The sequence below is a fragment of the Tenrec ecaudatus genome, chromosome 1 (genome assembly GCF_050624435.1).
Source record: "Tenrec ecaudatus isolate mTenEca1 chromosome 1, mTenEca1.hap1, whole genome shotgun sequence".
In the NCBI taxonomy this organism is placed as follows: Eukaryota; Metazoa; Chordata; class Mammalia; order Afrosoricida; family Tenrecidae; genus Tenrec; species Tenrec ecaudatus.
Genome location: NC_134530.1, coordinates 186,905,902 through 186,922,737, shown reverse-complemented (window position 1 = coordinate 186,922,737; position 16,836 = coordinate 186,905,902). Strand labels below are relative to the sequence as shown.

Genomic DNA, 16,836 nt, shown 5'->3' with positions numbered 1-16,836 from the left:
CTGCAGGCCATACAACCCTATGTTACAGCAAGACTGTTGCCTCAAAATGAAAAATAACAAACTCAATACCTTCAAGTCACTGCTGACTCATAGCGACTCCCTATGGGTTTCTGAGACTGTAACTGTTTATGGGAATAGAAAACTGTCTTTCTCCCTCTGAGCTGCTGGTGGTTTCAAATTGCTGACTATGCTGAACGACACCCAAATCAAAACCACTACACCACTGTGGCTCTTCCAAGGTTCTTGCCTACACTCTCATTAAATTATAAGGTCCAAGAAGGCATGGTCTTTATCTTATTCACCAAGTCAAGCTTCTTAAGAGAAGTGGGGAAGGCAGAAGTGCTTCTTTAATCAAAATATAATTTTGATTAATTTAAATATAAAAGATACTACAAACAGATGCAATTAATAACTAAGGCACTGTTTTGTTTGATTTTTGGTTGGGTGTTTTTTGCCCTGAAGTCGATTCCAACTCATGGTGACTCTATAGTGCAGACTAGAACTGGCCCATGGGGTTTCTAATGCTGTAAATCTTAGCAGCTATAGATTGCTGCATCTTTCTCCTGAGGAGTCGCTGGAAGGTTCAAACCACGGGCCTTTTGGTTAGTAGGAGGACACTTTAGCCATTAGACTACCAGGATTCCAGTATGACAGTAACTTTTTTTTCAAATGATATATAAATTAAGGCAAAACAATCCATAACAAAATATCTAGGGCAGGGGTCCTCAAACTTTTTAAACAGGGGGCCAGTTCACTGATCACCCGTTGGAGGGCCGGACTATAGTTTTAAAAAACCTATGAACAAATTCCTATACACACTGCACATATCTATTTTGAAGTAAAAGAACAAATGGGCCAAAAACACCTGGCAGGCCAGATAAATGTCCTCGGTGGGCCGCATGTGGCCCGCGGGCCGTAGTTTGAGGACACCTGACTAGGGAAATGAAAGTGGGGAGCCAAAGACAAACCCAAAGACAAGGAAACAACACGTGATCTAAGATGGATGGCCAGTGGGACATAGAATGCCTAGTGGGGTTTGATCAAGTATAATGTAGCTGAGAGTAATTATGAAAGCCAAATAAAGGTCGAATATGAGAGTGCGACAGAGAAAAGTAAAAGGAAATAGAGGAAAGAACTAGGACACATAGGACATTTACAGAGGTATGAATAAAGGCACATATATGTAATTATATTGATATATAGTGATAGCGGCATATATCTATGTACATATATTTATATGTTAAGTATTAAGATAGCAGATAGACATTGGGCATCTCTACCCAAGTACTCTAACAGCCAGGCATTCTGTGATGCTCACCTTCCTGACACCTATCGCTACAGACAAAATGCATGCAAAAGTAAATGTGGTGCCCGGCTATTAAAATATATGTCTGGGGTCTTAAAGGCTTGAAGATAAACAAGCAGCCATCTAGCTTGGAAGTAACAAAGCCCACAGGGAAAAAGCACACTAATCTGTGTGATCATGATGTGTCGACATGATCAGGTATCAGGTATCAGAAGAACCAAAACAAATAATCATATCAATGTGGGCGAGGGCAGGCAGAGTAGAGACCCAAAGTCCATTCTGTAGACAATTGGACATTCCCTCACAGAAGGGTCACAAAGAAGGGTAAGCCAGCCAGAGTACAGTATAGCACCGATGAAACATACAACATTCCTCTAGTTCTTTAATGCTTCTTTCCCCCTCCCGCCCCCCCCCACTATCATGACCCCAGTTCTACCTTACAAATCTGGCTACACCAGAACAAGTACATTGTTATAGATAAGAGCTCTTGACACATGGAATCCAGGACAGATAAACTCATCAGGAACAATAATGGTATTAGTGATACCATGAGAGTGGGGGTAAGGTTGGGGAAGAAAGGTAGAATTGATCGCAATGATCAACTTATAACCCCACACCACCCCCTACCCAAGGTGACAAACAACAGAAACATGAATGGAGACAGCAGGTGGTGTAAAATATGAAAACAACAATAGTTTGTAATTTAGCAAGGGTTCATTAAGGTCAGAGGGTGAAGGAGCAAGGGAAAAAATGAGGAACTGATATCAAGGGTTCATATAGAAAGAAATGTTTTGAAAAGGATGATGGCAACATACATACAAATGTGCTTGACACAATGGATGTATGGACTGTTACAAGAGCTTTAAGATTCCCCAATAAAATTATTTTCATAAATAAATAAATAGACATAGATTAAAAATATATATCTAAACTGACGGTTGGCAAAATGGATAGATTTGGAATAAAGTAATTACTACTCAACATGTTAACTACTACAGAACCTAGGCTGTGAGCACATATATAGATATTCACTGTATCATTCTTTCAATGTTTTGTATATCTGAAAGGTTTTTAATAAAAAGTGAAGAAATAAAATCTCTAAATCATGGTAATTTAATTTAATCTACTATGAGAAAGTCTCTGTGGTGCTCAGAGAGTTAAGTGCATGACCACCATCAGAAAGTGGCTAATTCAATTTCATCCAGAAGCCCCCTGGAACGCAAGCCTGACCATCTGCTTCCAAAAGGTCAGAGCTTCACATTCTAACTCTACCCATGGAATAACCATGAATTGGAGCAAACTCAACAACAGCTAACAAATTTGGAAAAATTCATAGAAAAATCATTTTAAAAGGTACTGTATGTAACACATCATTTTAAAACTCTAGAAAATATTAGTGAAGGAATTTGGATGAAGAAATTCTAATAGATTTTCACATAGTATGAAAAAAAGACAAGAAAGAATTTATTCATTTAATTATGGTACTATTGAAAAATCTTGACTATATAATATTCCGCCTGAAAAATAAATAAATCTATCTTGGTAGAAGTACAGAGGATGGCAAAACTTCCTCTCACATTACTTTGGACATGTTAAAAGGAGAGGTCTGTCCTTGCAAAAGGACATCATCGTCTTAGTAAAGCAGAGAGTCAGCAAAAAGGGAGATGATCTTCAATGAGATAGACTGACACAGTAGCTGCAACAATGGGCTCAAATGCAGCAATAATAGGTGGGACTGGGAAGTGGTACAGGGCTAGGAAGTGTTTCACTCTGTTGTACAGAGTCACTATGAGTTGAGACTGATCAGACAACCTAATAAAACAGTGGTTGCTCATTTGAGTAAACTAAATACTCAGAAACATGTAAGATTTTAAATTCAATTATTGTTTCAATTGTCTATAAATTTCCAATCAATTCAAAACATATTAGGAAAATGATACCTCACTTATACTTAAAATTTAGGTCCAAAATTAGTAATCTTGAAAATCAAATAGCCCCTTTGAAAATAGATGTTGCCAGTTGATTGAGCTATCAACAGAAGGAATTAATGCTTGATCCATTACTCTTCACGATGTTGAGAATAAAGAACTGAAAGAAAGACTTGCAGGTCTGTGTACATAACAAACACTTAGCAAATCTGTAACCATGGACAATGTCTCTAATATGATTAAATTTGTTTATTTTCTCAAAAATGGCACTGAAATCACATGGCAAATGTGGTAGTTACATAATCGTTTGTCAATATGAGGATTACAAGTGAAGGGGTGGAGTCTAGCCTGTCACTCAAGATATAACCAATGAGGCCTCTGTGAAGGCATGAACTTCTCCTGAGAATTCTGGGAACTCTTGTATTTTTCTCCATGGAGGTGGTAGACCTCTCCCCCTCACCCCCTCTCTCTCTATCTCTCTCGCTCTTTCTCTCCTCACTCCCTGGGAGACATTACAGCTGATAAGACACATGGAACTACTCTAGTGCCCTAAACTGGAGAAGCCACATGGGCCTACCCTGATGCAACCAGACCTCTGATGCCAGAGAAGCCACGTAGAGACCCCTGCCAGTGCTGAGATGTTTCCAGTGCCACTGGATCCAAAGACTTTCTACCCACTGGCCTGTGATCTTCTACATTTGGCATCATTGCATGTGTTTCATGAGTCTGAAGAGGACTTTACAGACTGGTCTCAGACATATGGGCTAATATCAGACTTATGAGCTTGGACTGGACTAGGTTATGATGCTTTCTTAATGCACAATTACCCTTTATATAAAACTCTCTCTTATACACATGTGTTTCTATGGATTTGTTTCTCTAGTCTACCCAGTCTAACACAGCAAATATCAAGGTCAAATGATAACTCTGAAGACTCTTACTGCACAATGATTTTCAGACATTTGACCAATGCAAAGTGTGATAAAAATGAGAGGTTTAAAAGAAAAAGTTGATTGGTATAAAGTATGCTGCACATACAACTTTAAGTAATTATTAAAGATGCGATCAAGGATATTGAACTAAAATGGGTTTTAGGAGAATGTGTAAATTTATTTGAACAGTTTGTATTTTAAAACTGATAACTAAACTTTTAGAAAAAATTTCATGGAAATTATGAATCGCCTATTAAGATGAACAGTATACACCACATGTTAGAAACCTTACTCGCAATATATTAGCTGAGGATAATATAAAATATTAATTTTCTAACAGCTAATTGGCATATGTCATTAACTTTGGAAACCTTAAAACCTTTTTCAAAAAAGTTATGGTAAAATTACAGAGTGATGATTTTGGTATAGGATGGGAACTGAGCTAAAATTAAGAATTCAATAATACATTTAAAAACTCATTGAAATCTTTAATGTTGGGGAAATTTTCACTGAAAATAATGGCTTATTCGGAATAGTTTATCTAGATCCTTATTATCAAGTTCTAACAAGTTTCTAACCAAAGGTGAAGGCCATAAGACATTTTAAAAGCAACTGGAAAGAGGCCAAGCAGCGAGGCCCGGCTCCTTGAAAGAACAGTAACCTGCCCCTGGGGTTCACCATGCCCTCCGACCTGGCAGAGAAGAAAGCAGTCAAAAAGAAGGAAGCTGCCAAAGCCCGCAGTGAGCCCGAAAGGGGCACGAAGCAAACGGAGATGCTGCCACGGAGCCACAGGTAGCAGAGGAGGAAAACGAGATGTCCAATGGCAGTGAGACCACAGAAGTGGATCTGCTGACCAAGGAGCTAGAGGACTTTGAGATGAAGAAGGCTGCTGCTTGAGCTGTCACTGGGGTCCTCGCCTCTCACCCCAACAGCACTGACGTCCACATCATCAACCTCTCGCTCACCTTTCATGGCCAAGAGCTGCTCAGTGACACCAAACTGGAACTAAACTCAGGCCGACGCTATGGTCTTATTGGCTTAAACGGAATTGGAAAGTCCATGCTGCTCTCTGCTATTGGGAAACGGGAAGTGCCCATCCCCGAGCATATTGACATCTACCACTGACCCGGGAGATGCCCCCTAGTGACAAGACACCCTTGCAGTGTGTGATGGAGGTGGACACGGAGCGGACCATGCTGGAGAGGGAGGCCGAGCGGCTGGCGCACGAGGATGCGGAGTGTGAGAAGCTGATGGAGCTGTATGAGCGCCTAGAGGAGCTGGACACCGACAAGGCAGAGATGAGGGCCTCACGGATCGTGCGCGGGCTGGGCTTCACCCCCACCATGCAGCGCAAGAAGCTCAAAGACTGCAGTGGAGGCTGGAGGATGAGGGTTGCCCTCGCCAGAGCCCTCTCTATTCGGCCCTTCCTGCTGCTCCTGGACGAGCCCACCAACCACCTGGACCTCGATGCCTGTGTGTGGTTAGAAGAAGAACGCAAGACATTTAAGCGTTCTGGTCCTCGTCTCTCATTCCCAAGATTTCCTGAATGGTGTGTGCACCAGTATCATTCACATGCACCACAAGAAACTGAAGTATTATACGGGTAATTATGATCAGTACATGAAGACTCGGCTGGAGCTAGAGGAGAACCAGATGAAGAGCTTCCACTGGGAACAGGACCAGATCGCGCACATGAAGAAGAACTATATCGCCAGGTTTGGCCATGGCAGTGCCAAGTTGGCCCGGCTGCCCCAGAGCAAAGAGAAGACACCAGAAAATGATGGCATCGGGCCTGACAGAACGGGTTGTTAGTGACAAGAAACCATTGTTTTATTTCCCACCATGGGGCAAGATCCCTCCACCAGTCATTATGGTACAAAACTGAGCTTCAGGTATACGAAAGATGGGCCTTGCATCTACAACAACCTAGAGTTTGGCATTGACCTCGACACATGAGTGGCTCTGGTAGGGCCCAATGGAGCAGGGAAGTCAACGCTGTTGAAGCTGTTAACTGGCGAGCTCCTCCCCACAGACGGCATGATCCGAAAACACTCTCATGTCAAGATAGGGCGTTCCCATCAGCACTTACAAGAGCAGCTGGATTTAGACCTCTCTCCTTTGGAGTACATGATGAAGTGCTACCCGGAAATCAAGGAGAAGGAAGAAATGAGGAAGATCATTGGACGATATGGTCTCACTGGGAAACAGCAGGTGAGCCCAAACCGGAACCTATCCGATGGCCAGAAGTGCCGTGGAATTATTTCTTAAAAATAAAAAATAATTTAAATTGAGATCAAACAACTATACTTTTAATATTGACTAATAATAAGCATTTATGGTACGCAAAATTTGAGAGAAAAAGTACTCTTGAACCTTGGGAAGAAAAATGTTTACATTATCTTCAGTTATATGAAATTATTATATTGGGTCACCAACTCAGGTCAGTGCTGAGAGGACTTTTCAAGTTACAAGACAATAGGTATAACTTAAATGAAAAAATATTGAAAAATATTCTTTTAATTTTATCTAATTATGATGTATTGCAATGATGTTTTCTCCATGAACGGTATAAGTGTGTCAGAATTAAATCTATATTTTTAATAATATGTTGTTTTATGTAATGCTATGGGATTTCTTAAGCTTAGAACTGGAGTGAATATTAAAATATTAAATACTTTATTGTGGTTTCCCTTTATGTACTGATACATCAGTTATGACAGCACATTTTGTATTTGGAGAAGTTCATGAATAAATTCCTAACAGTCTGACATGACAATTAAATGTTAGTAGTGAAATATCTCCATCAAAATTAACTTTGTTTTCTAAAAATACTATACTTATTGAAGTGGAGACTAGAGGAATCCCCAAAATTGTGGCCCTTAGAGATCCTTCAAAACTGGGACAAATTTTCAGCCAAATAGTAGACAGGTCTAGAGTGTCAATAATAACACCAGGAAAAAATATGCCCTAAGTACAACAATAAGAAACCAAAAGGAGGAGTGTAATCCAAAAACAAAGCTCAGGCAGGTAAAGACCAGAAATAACAACTACAAAGATCAGGGAACCAAGTGAGGAAGTGGGAAGAGTACCTTTACAATGACTGCAAACCATGTCATAAAACAAAACGTGTATAAATTGTTGAATGGAAAACTAATAGGCTCTATAAATTCTGACCTAAAGAAGTAGTCACTGGGAATGAGGGAAGAGTTGTTTGTTTTTAATATATTCTATAGCCTTCAATTTTTTCTACCAAAAAAGCATTTTTAATCTTCAATATAATATTTAAATCGTATGTTTTAAAACAGCTGTTGATTATACAACTCTTCTTAATATCCTTGAACTATTGAGTTGCATATGTGAATTATATGTCAAAACCATTAAATTTTTTTAATTTAAGAGAAAAAAATAATGACTTAAAAACAAACAAATTCCCTGCCAGCCAGTCAATTCTGACTAATAGTGACCTTATAGGACAGGTTAGAAATGCCCTTGTGGATTTCCAAGACTGCAATGCTTTACAGGGGTAGAAAGCCTCATTTTCCTCCTGCTAAGCAGCTAGTGGTTTCAAATCGCTAACCTTTTGGTTTGCAGCTCGATGCATAACCACTACACTTAATAGGCCTCCTTCACAGTATGTTAGCAGTCCTTATACAATAGTATTGTTAAGTGACTCAGGTGCTAAAGCTATAGTGAGTTTTAATATATTCTGCAACATAATTTTAAAATGCTTTGTATATCATTTTAATTTATACTGAAATGAGATGCTAATTAAAATTGCACATTACTGCCATTTTATATTTAATTATTAATGAATGTATAAAAAGAGACAGTTTAATAGTGCTGCTTTCAAAATTAATTTCAAAATTTTGGAATGAACAAAAGTGAATTAACAAAGAATGCAATATTGTTTTCAATATAAATAATTAAATAATTTGGCAGCAGTAAAAAACAGTTTCAAATCAGTTCCGTCATGGTCAGTGAACCAAATTCTTTAATTTTTAATAAGCCAAAAGAAAAATCAAACTGGAAGAAAATTGTAGTTCAAAGTCCTGATTCAGACCCAAAGCCACTCTGTGGGGAAAAGATGCGGCAGTCTGTTTCCGTAAAGTTTGACAGCCTTAGAAACCCTGTAAGGTCAGTTCTACTCTGCCCTATGGAATCAGTAAGAGTCAGAATCAACTTCACGGCAATGAGTTATCAAATTCAAGGTTCTTCCCTCCCCTTCCCTTCCCTCCTCAATCATCCTATCATAAAAAGGCTAAGATGATGCAATAAGAGGCATAGACAACAGCACAAGAGAACAAGGTCAGAAAGACTAAGTTCAGGAAAAGAAATTTTACAATCTTTTCCCACCTTCCACAGCAGTACATCGAAATTCATTTCCCTGACAAGATACATACTTACACCTACTGCCAACATAATCATTACAAGCTTGGAAAGGGCTGGGAATAAATGTTCCAGGCTGGTAATCTATTTTAGAAACTAAATAATTTTATATACTATTATATATTTTATATACTAGTTATTCATTGAAAGTTATTCACTGTATACTAAAATTCAATGTAATTCATTTCCATTAATAAGGTTTATGATATCTAATAAAACAAATTCAGTTCTAACACAGCTTGTGGAATCACTTAGCAAATGTTTACTGAAACTCTAAGTGCCAAGCAAAATAGGGAGGGCAGGAAGGAAAATGGCGGAAGGAAGGAGGGACAAAAGGAGAAGGAGGACATTTATGACAATTCAGCTGTGTGCCAAGAACTGTGCTATGCCTCCTCTCCAGTCACTAAGTTATTCAAAAAAAAATCAGCAAGTACTATTAACATCAATTTACAGCCACGGAAGTGGAAGTAGTAAGAGATTGAAAGACTTACCCAGAACCATCTACAGCAGTGGTTCTCAACCTGTGGGTCGCCACCCCTTTAGGGTTGAACTATCCTTTCACAGGGGTCGCCCAATTCATAACAGTAGCAAAATTACAATGATGAAGTATCAACAAAAATAATTTTATACTTGGGGGTCACTACAACTTGAGGAACTATATTTACGGAGCACGGCATTAGGAAGGTTGAGAACCACTGAGCTAGAGGAGAGGCTCAATCTTATTTGGCCTACCACCCCCTTAAAAAAAAAAGTTAACACCCCCTGGCAATTATAAACTCTTATATTGTAACCCATAATCCATGTATCTGCTTTCACTAATCATTCCAGCACCTGGGGATGGGGGGAAAGAAAGGGCAGTATCACCCACTTTGGGAAACACTGACCTAGAATCAATCAGGTAGAACAACTTCATAGCTCAAAATGCTCTCATACAGTCTAATGCAGAAACACACAAGTTTCAATGCAACAATACAAAGTGATTAGTGTCACAACTGGGAGGAAAACATAGGAGGGGTATCCCCCACAAAAAATTGACTTTTTTTCAAAGCTATTTATATTTTTTTTGAAGGCACCGGATTTTATTTATTTATTTTTAACAATTTATTGGGGCTCATACAATTCTTTTCACAGTTCATACATATACATACATCAATTGTATAAAGCACATCTGTACAGTCTTTGCCCTAATCATTTTTTTCTCTTTTCTTCTTTTACATTTTATTAGGGACTCATACAACTCTTACCACAATCCATACATATACATACATCAATTGTATAAAGCACATCCATACATTCCCTGCCCCAATCATTCTCAAGGCATTTGCTCTCCACTTAAGCCCCTTGCATCAGGTCCTCTTTTTTTTTTCCCCTCCCTCCCCTTTCCCCCCTCCCTTATGTGCCCTTGGTAATTTATACATCATTATTTTGTCATATCTTGCCCTATCCAGAGTCTCCCTTCCCCGCTTCTCTGCTGTCCCTCTCCCAGGGAAGAGGTCACATGTGGATCCTTGTAATCAGTTCCCCCTTTCCAACCCACTCACCCTCCACTCTCCCAGCATCGTCCCTCACACCCTTGGTCCTGAAGGTATCATCCACCCTGGATTCCCTGTACCTCCAGCCCTCAAATGTACCAGTGTACAGCCTCTGTCCTATCCAGCCCTGCAAGGTAGAATTCGGATCATGGTAGTTGGGGGGAGGAAGCATCCAGGATCTGGGGGAAAGCTGTGTTCTTCATCGATACTACCTCACACCCTAATTAACCCATCTCCTCTCCTAAACCCCTCTATGAGGGGATGTCCATTGGCCGACACTTGGGCCTTGGGTCTCCACTCTGCACTTCCCCCTTCATTTAATATGATATATATACATATATACATATACACATATATACACATACATACACACACTTATATCTTTTTTTTTTTTTGCATGATGCCTTATACCTGGTCCCTTGGGCACCTCGTGATCGCACTGGCCGGTGTGCTTCTTCCATGTGGGCTTATTTGCTTCTGAGCTAGATGGCCGCTTGTTCACCTTCAAGCCTTTAAGACCCCAGACGCTATCTCTTTTGATAGCCGGGCACCATCAGCTTTCTTCACCACATTTGCTTATGCACCCATTTGTCTTCAGCGATCCTATCATGGAGGTGTGCACCTTCAAAGTACTCTTCATTACATTTACTGCATTTATCAAACCTATGATTCCATTCTTGGAAACATTTATCAAACTCATCTGTTTGGATGGCTGACAGCACCTCCTTCCCTTTATTCTTCACCTCTTCTACTAGTCCTTTCATGTCCCTTTTCATCCACAGAAACAAAAATAAGTCGCATGGAGTGAGGTCAGGTAAGGAAGGTGCTTAGAGAAAGAGAAGAATGCTGGGTTTTGCCCAAAACTGGTGCACTCAGATGGCTGTGTGAGCAGGTACATTGTCATGGTGGCAAAAGCAGTCCCCCATCTGCCACAGGTGTTCCTGCCTTTCAAATGACCTATTGTTTTCTTCATATATGATATACTTGATGCCATAACACAGCTTTCATGATCTTTACTCATTAGTGTTTATTACGTCAAATCTCTTCTTGAGACTCTCTAAATTCTGGTGGAATATACTCAAGGCCGTATTTTGGCTGAGGTGGATCTGTTTTCATTTTCTCCAGCTTCAATCTGAACATGCATAAGAGCAATCTGTTCCACAGTCAGCTTCTACATCTTCTTTTCTCACAGATGTAGTCAATCTGTTTTCTATGTATAACATCTGGCAAGGTTGCCGTTTATATTGTTGAAATGGGTATGTGTAATTAACAAATCATTATTTACAAAATTCTATCGTAGGATATCATTTCATTTCTCTTACAAAGGTCATATTTTCCTACAACTGTCCCTTCCTTCTTCTTCCAATGTTTGCATCCCAGGGGAAGTGAATGGTTTAAAATTAAGAAACATGTGTGTCAGAGTTACGTATATCTTTTCACGACACATACTCAATCTGTATGCTGAGAAATTATCTGAGAAACTGCATTATATGAAGAAGAACACAGCATTGGGAATGAACAACCTGCTACATGCAAATAACACAACTTTGTTGATGAAAGAAAACACGTCACACAGTGTAAGACATGACAAAATAATAATAATTTTATAAATTCTCAAGGGTTCATGAGGGAGGGGGGAAAATGAGGAGCTGATACCAAGGGCTTAAGTGGAGAGAAAATATTTTGAGTATGATGAGGGCAACGGATGTACAAATGTGTTAGACATAATTCATGTATGTATGGATTGTGATAAGAGTTGTATGAGCCAATAAAATGATTTAAAAAATAAAATGTATTCCTAAAAAATAAAAAAAGAAGACTTGAAGCACATACTAATCAAGATCAAAGTCTATAGTCTTCAGTATGGACTGCAACTCATTGTAAAAAAATTTTTTTTAATCCTCAAAATTGGTCCAATAAACACCATCATGATAATCAGAGAAAAGACTGAGGTTGTTAAGGTTATCATTTTACATGGATTCACAATCAACACTCGAGAAAACTGCAGTCAAGAAATCAAATGATGCTTTGCATTGAGCAAATATGCTGTGCTAGATCTCTTTAAAGTGTGAAAAATGCCACTTTGAGGTCTCAAGTGTGCCTGACCCAAGCCATGGTATTTTCAATTACCTCATATGTATGTGAAATCTGGAGAAAGTATAAGGAAGACTGGAGAAGAATTCATTGATGCTTTTGAATTAAGGTGTTGGTGAAGAAATTAAATTACCATAGACTCCCAAAAGAACTAACAGTTCTGTCGTGGAAGAAGTATAATCAGAATGCACCTTAGAAGTAAGTATAATAAGACTTCATCTTGTGTACTTTAGACAAGTTATCAAGAACTAGTCCATGGAAAAGGACATCATGCTTGGAAAAGGAGGCAGAAAGCAAAAAGAGGATAACCCTCAAGGACATGGGCTGGCACAGTAGCTTTAACATTGAGTTCAAACACAGCAATGATTATGAAGATGGCACATGACTGGGCAGTTTCATTACTGTACACAATGGTCTATGAGTCAGAACAGACCTGATGGCATCTAAAAACAACATGCTTGTAAATTATTTGGCTTTCTAATCTGCTACAACTTTAGAAATCATAAGCATATAATATCAAAATAAGCTACAAGTAGCAGCTTTATTTATAAGGAATCTTTGTGAAACTGACTTCTATTAGAGGGCTTTGGAATATGTCAGAGAGATGAGGAGTTTATTTGAGGAATAGATGAATAAAGAATTACTATTACAAATTTTCATACCTCTGCTAAAATGTCACTCTACCTTTTTTAATTTCTCACTCCTTTTTTAAAGAAGTCCTGGTAGTGCTTTAGGCTAAGTGAATAACTACAAGATTAACAGTTCAAACTTACCGGCCTCTGTGGGAAAAGGCTATCTAGTTCCATCAAGATTTACAGTCCTAGAAGCTCTACAAGGAGTCACTGTGAGAAGGAATCAACTCAAGGGCTGTGGTTTTGGTTTGGGCTTCTTTATTTGAAAATCAACTAAGATATTTTCGGCATTCATGCCTGACACACCCAGACCCTTTTGAAGCTCTCCTAATTCTGTTGCTGAATCTCTTCTTGCTTCTCTCTGTTGTATTTATTCATGTCCCCAATGTAACTATCAGCTCCTTAAAAAGTCTGTCTCTTATCTCTGCTTCTTTCACACTGCACTCATAATCTACCTTATAAAGCCTGCTATTGAAACAATGTCAGAGAATAAACTGTATGAAGAGCCATAAAGTTCTAACACTCGATACATTAAAAATAACCTTTGATACCTATGATATGAACTGAATATATACACTGAAGAAATCAAATTTGAGAAGTCATAAGAAAAAATGATATGCCTAAACATGTGACAATATTTTTATTTATCACTTACATCCACTCTTGCTCCAGAAAAAATCATTTAGCCTGGGGAGAGAAAAATGCAAAACCATGTAACTGTATTCTTTTCTCAGCCAACTATATATTTTGTACAACTGAAGTGTTAGAAAAAAATGACATTTAAAGAATGTTGATTATTAATGATCTAGGCTAAAGTAAAAAGTGATTTGGGCATATATATTTTAAAAGAAAAGCTGTTCATGATTTTATTTATGTATATTCTTCTCAATGCAGAAATAATTCAGGCTACTAGAAATCATCCAATTCACTTTTTATTCGACCACCCCTATCTTTCTACTTGCCTTTGCTTTTCATTCACTGATTCTCTGGGGCCATCTTCTGTACTGTGCAGCTAGCAGCCTTTCAAACATTTGTCTGCTCAATTACTCAAGGCATGATTGATCACAAGTTACAAAATAATCCATTTCAAAGATTTCTTTGGCTTTACAAAAAAGTATCTAATACAATAAAAATGCCAAGGGCATTTAAACATGTGAATGTTGTCTTTATAAATTTACCTTTTAAAAAAATTCCTAACAACCAACCCTATGACATAATCAAGGCAAGTATCATCAACTCCATTTAAAGGCTTATCAATATAGAAAAGAGTCACTCTAAAGGCAGTTTTAGGAGTAAGGCAGATCTGCCTCTAAACAAATTACTAAACCCTAATCTTGTTTTCCTACCTACAAAATAGGAGTGCTAGTCCAATAGCTCCTACCTGTTACAATGACTGCAAAGATTAACTAAATAACACATAATACCTTATGTTAAAACTGACCCACATAGTCAATAAATGTCAGTTTATTTGTGTTAGACAAAGAAGAAACTGTAGCCAAATCACTGAATCGCACACCGCACACTGAATCAAGAATTTAAATACTGTATTCTACTTACACTGTCTACTGTAAAACCAAAAATATGCTTTTTGTTATTTGCATCCTAGTGTCTATTTTTCCCCCTCAACCAGTAAAAACATCTAGAAGTTATTAATATCCGCTGCTAAATGAAATTCTCAAGAAGCACAAAAGCTAACAGAAAAGTAAATTTACGATGGTACAAAATAAAGTTCTGTGATTAGCAAATAAAATGAAATATTATGGGAAAATGGAATCAAAAGGTAATAAAATTTTTCCACAAACCTTTTAAGTCTCGCCATATATTTCAAATGAAAAATGTAACAGTAACTGCTAAACAAACTAGTTTCATTAAAAACTTCATGTGATATCTTCAACCAGTAGTCCTTATTGTCTTACTGTTGTTTGTCAACCAGTTACAACGGAGATACTTATTAATACTTAATAAGTATTATATTTCATTTAAGTTTCCCATTAACTTTTCTGAGAAGCTTAGGCAAGTGTTAAGAGGCTAGACTATTGAGGATGAAAGGATGGGGAAAAGAAGATATTAACTCAATTGCCATTCAGCACACACTTGGCAGGCAGGAATTCACCTTTGCATGGAGAGTTTAGACAAAGGCAAATCAAAACATTAGTCCAAACACATGCCTTGACAGCAAGACAAACATGAGGGTAGGATTTGAAATAAAACAATAGTTTTGATAAAAAATACAATAAATTAATGAGATATGCTGGCAAATACCTACTAAAATAAATTACTCTTGAACATTTGTATAGGATTCCTCCAATAGCAGATTTTTCACTAAAGATGTCCCTGCAAGTCATAACAGTTAACTCATTCAGGTGCTAACCAGAACACTCGCAGTATCAGTAACAAGTACCACGGAAGACAAGACTAGCAAAATACTTCTGAGAAATCAGCCATTGAAAACCCTATGGAGCGTAGTTCTATGCTGACACATATGTGTCCCCATGAGTCAAAACTGGCTTGAACACAACAATAATAAAGTAGGAGGATAATCTATTCTGTTAAACTAAGATTAATTAACTAAAAAGAAGTTCTTCAAAGAAATGCCTAATAACCACTTTAATAACCACCTACATTTTTATGATGCTTTTAGTAGTGGACCTCAAAATTACAAACTCAGCATTTTACAGCACAGAATTAATACTCTACATGGTTTCAAAAAAAACTAATGTTATTTGTCTCTTAAACTTTTAAAATTGAAAACCACAATTTTGTATTTTTTCTTAAAATACTATTTATTTACATCCCTGTAGTAGACTGATTTTAAAGTCCAGTAATTTTGCTTACTGCTGATAATAAGAATAGATGTGAGTGTACATGTGGGAGGACTGGGGGTAGATAGGAAAGTTAGAGAAACTCCTCATTGATGCATAAATTAATTCTACACGTGGCTTTCAAAATGTGCTCCTTTCTTGGAAATTTGGCATGACAAAACTCCTTCTGGCCTTGCATTACTTTCATATTGGGTATTACTTCACATGACAGTCCTTCTAAGAGCTAGATAACTGTCTTGCTTTAACTCATTTGTCTGATAGGCTGTGTTTTCACCATAAATTCCCAAAGTTAATATTTCTCGGGGTAATGAATCTTTAGAAAATGTATTTCTTCGGAACCGATTACAGGATCAGCATGTGACCTCCTCCTGGGGGGCAGACAACAGAAAAGTGGGTGAAGGGAGACGTCGGACAGGGCAAGATATGACAAAGTAATAATTTTAAAATTATCAAGGGTCCATGAGGGAGGGTGGAGTGGGAGGGAATGGAAAAAATGAGACCCTGATGCCAGGGGCTTAAGTGGGGAGCAACTGTTTTGAGAATGATGAGGGCAATGAATGTACAAATGTACTTTACACAATTGATGTATGTATAGACTGTGATAAGAGTTGTATGAGCCCCTAATTTAAAAAAAAGTTTTCCTGAGGAAAAAAATGTTTCTTAAATAAAGTACACCAATACCATACTTTTTACCAGCAAAATTTGGTGCTAGAACATTTGGAAGGATCCTATTACCTCAATTTGTGAAACTTGTCATGTTCTAAAAAGCAAAGAGGGTAGAAGGCGGTAGAATAAAACCTGTGCTGATATGATTAGCTACTCTATTCAACTGACATGAGATATCCAAGGCATGCCACATCTGAATTCTTATCATGCTTTTTGGGACGTGCTCTGCTAAATGACTTTTTTCTTTTTTTTTCTTTTTTTACATTTTATTAGGGACTCATACAACTCGTATCACAATCCATACATATACATACATCAATTGTATAAAGCACATCCGCACATTCCCTGCCCCAATCATTCTCGAAGCATTTGCTCTCCACTTAAGCCCTTTGCATCAGGTCCTCTCTTTTTTTCCCCTCCCTTCCCTCTCCCCCCTAAATGACTTTTTTCAAAGCATAAAATTTCCCTGTGTTGTTTGAACAAGTTGGTCTCTTGGTCTGTGCAGTTTCCACATGAGCACAGTTAAGTGCTCTTGAAT

At 38.0% G+C, this 16,836-nt stretch overlaps 1 protein-coding gene and 1 pseudogene across 7 annotated transcripts in view; one reads left to right on the top strand and one right to left on the bottom strand.

Annotated features, from left to right (window-relative positions):
• The window catches only part of RABGAP1L (RAB GTPase activating protein 1 like), an 828,618-nt gene that overhangs the window by 800,316 nt on the left and 11,466 nt on the right, over window positions 1–16,836 (bottom strand). The window lies entirely within an intron of this gene.
• On the top strand, window positions 4,846–6,434 carry LOC142439113 (ATP-binding cassette sub-family F member 2 pseudogene; annotated as a pseudogene).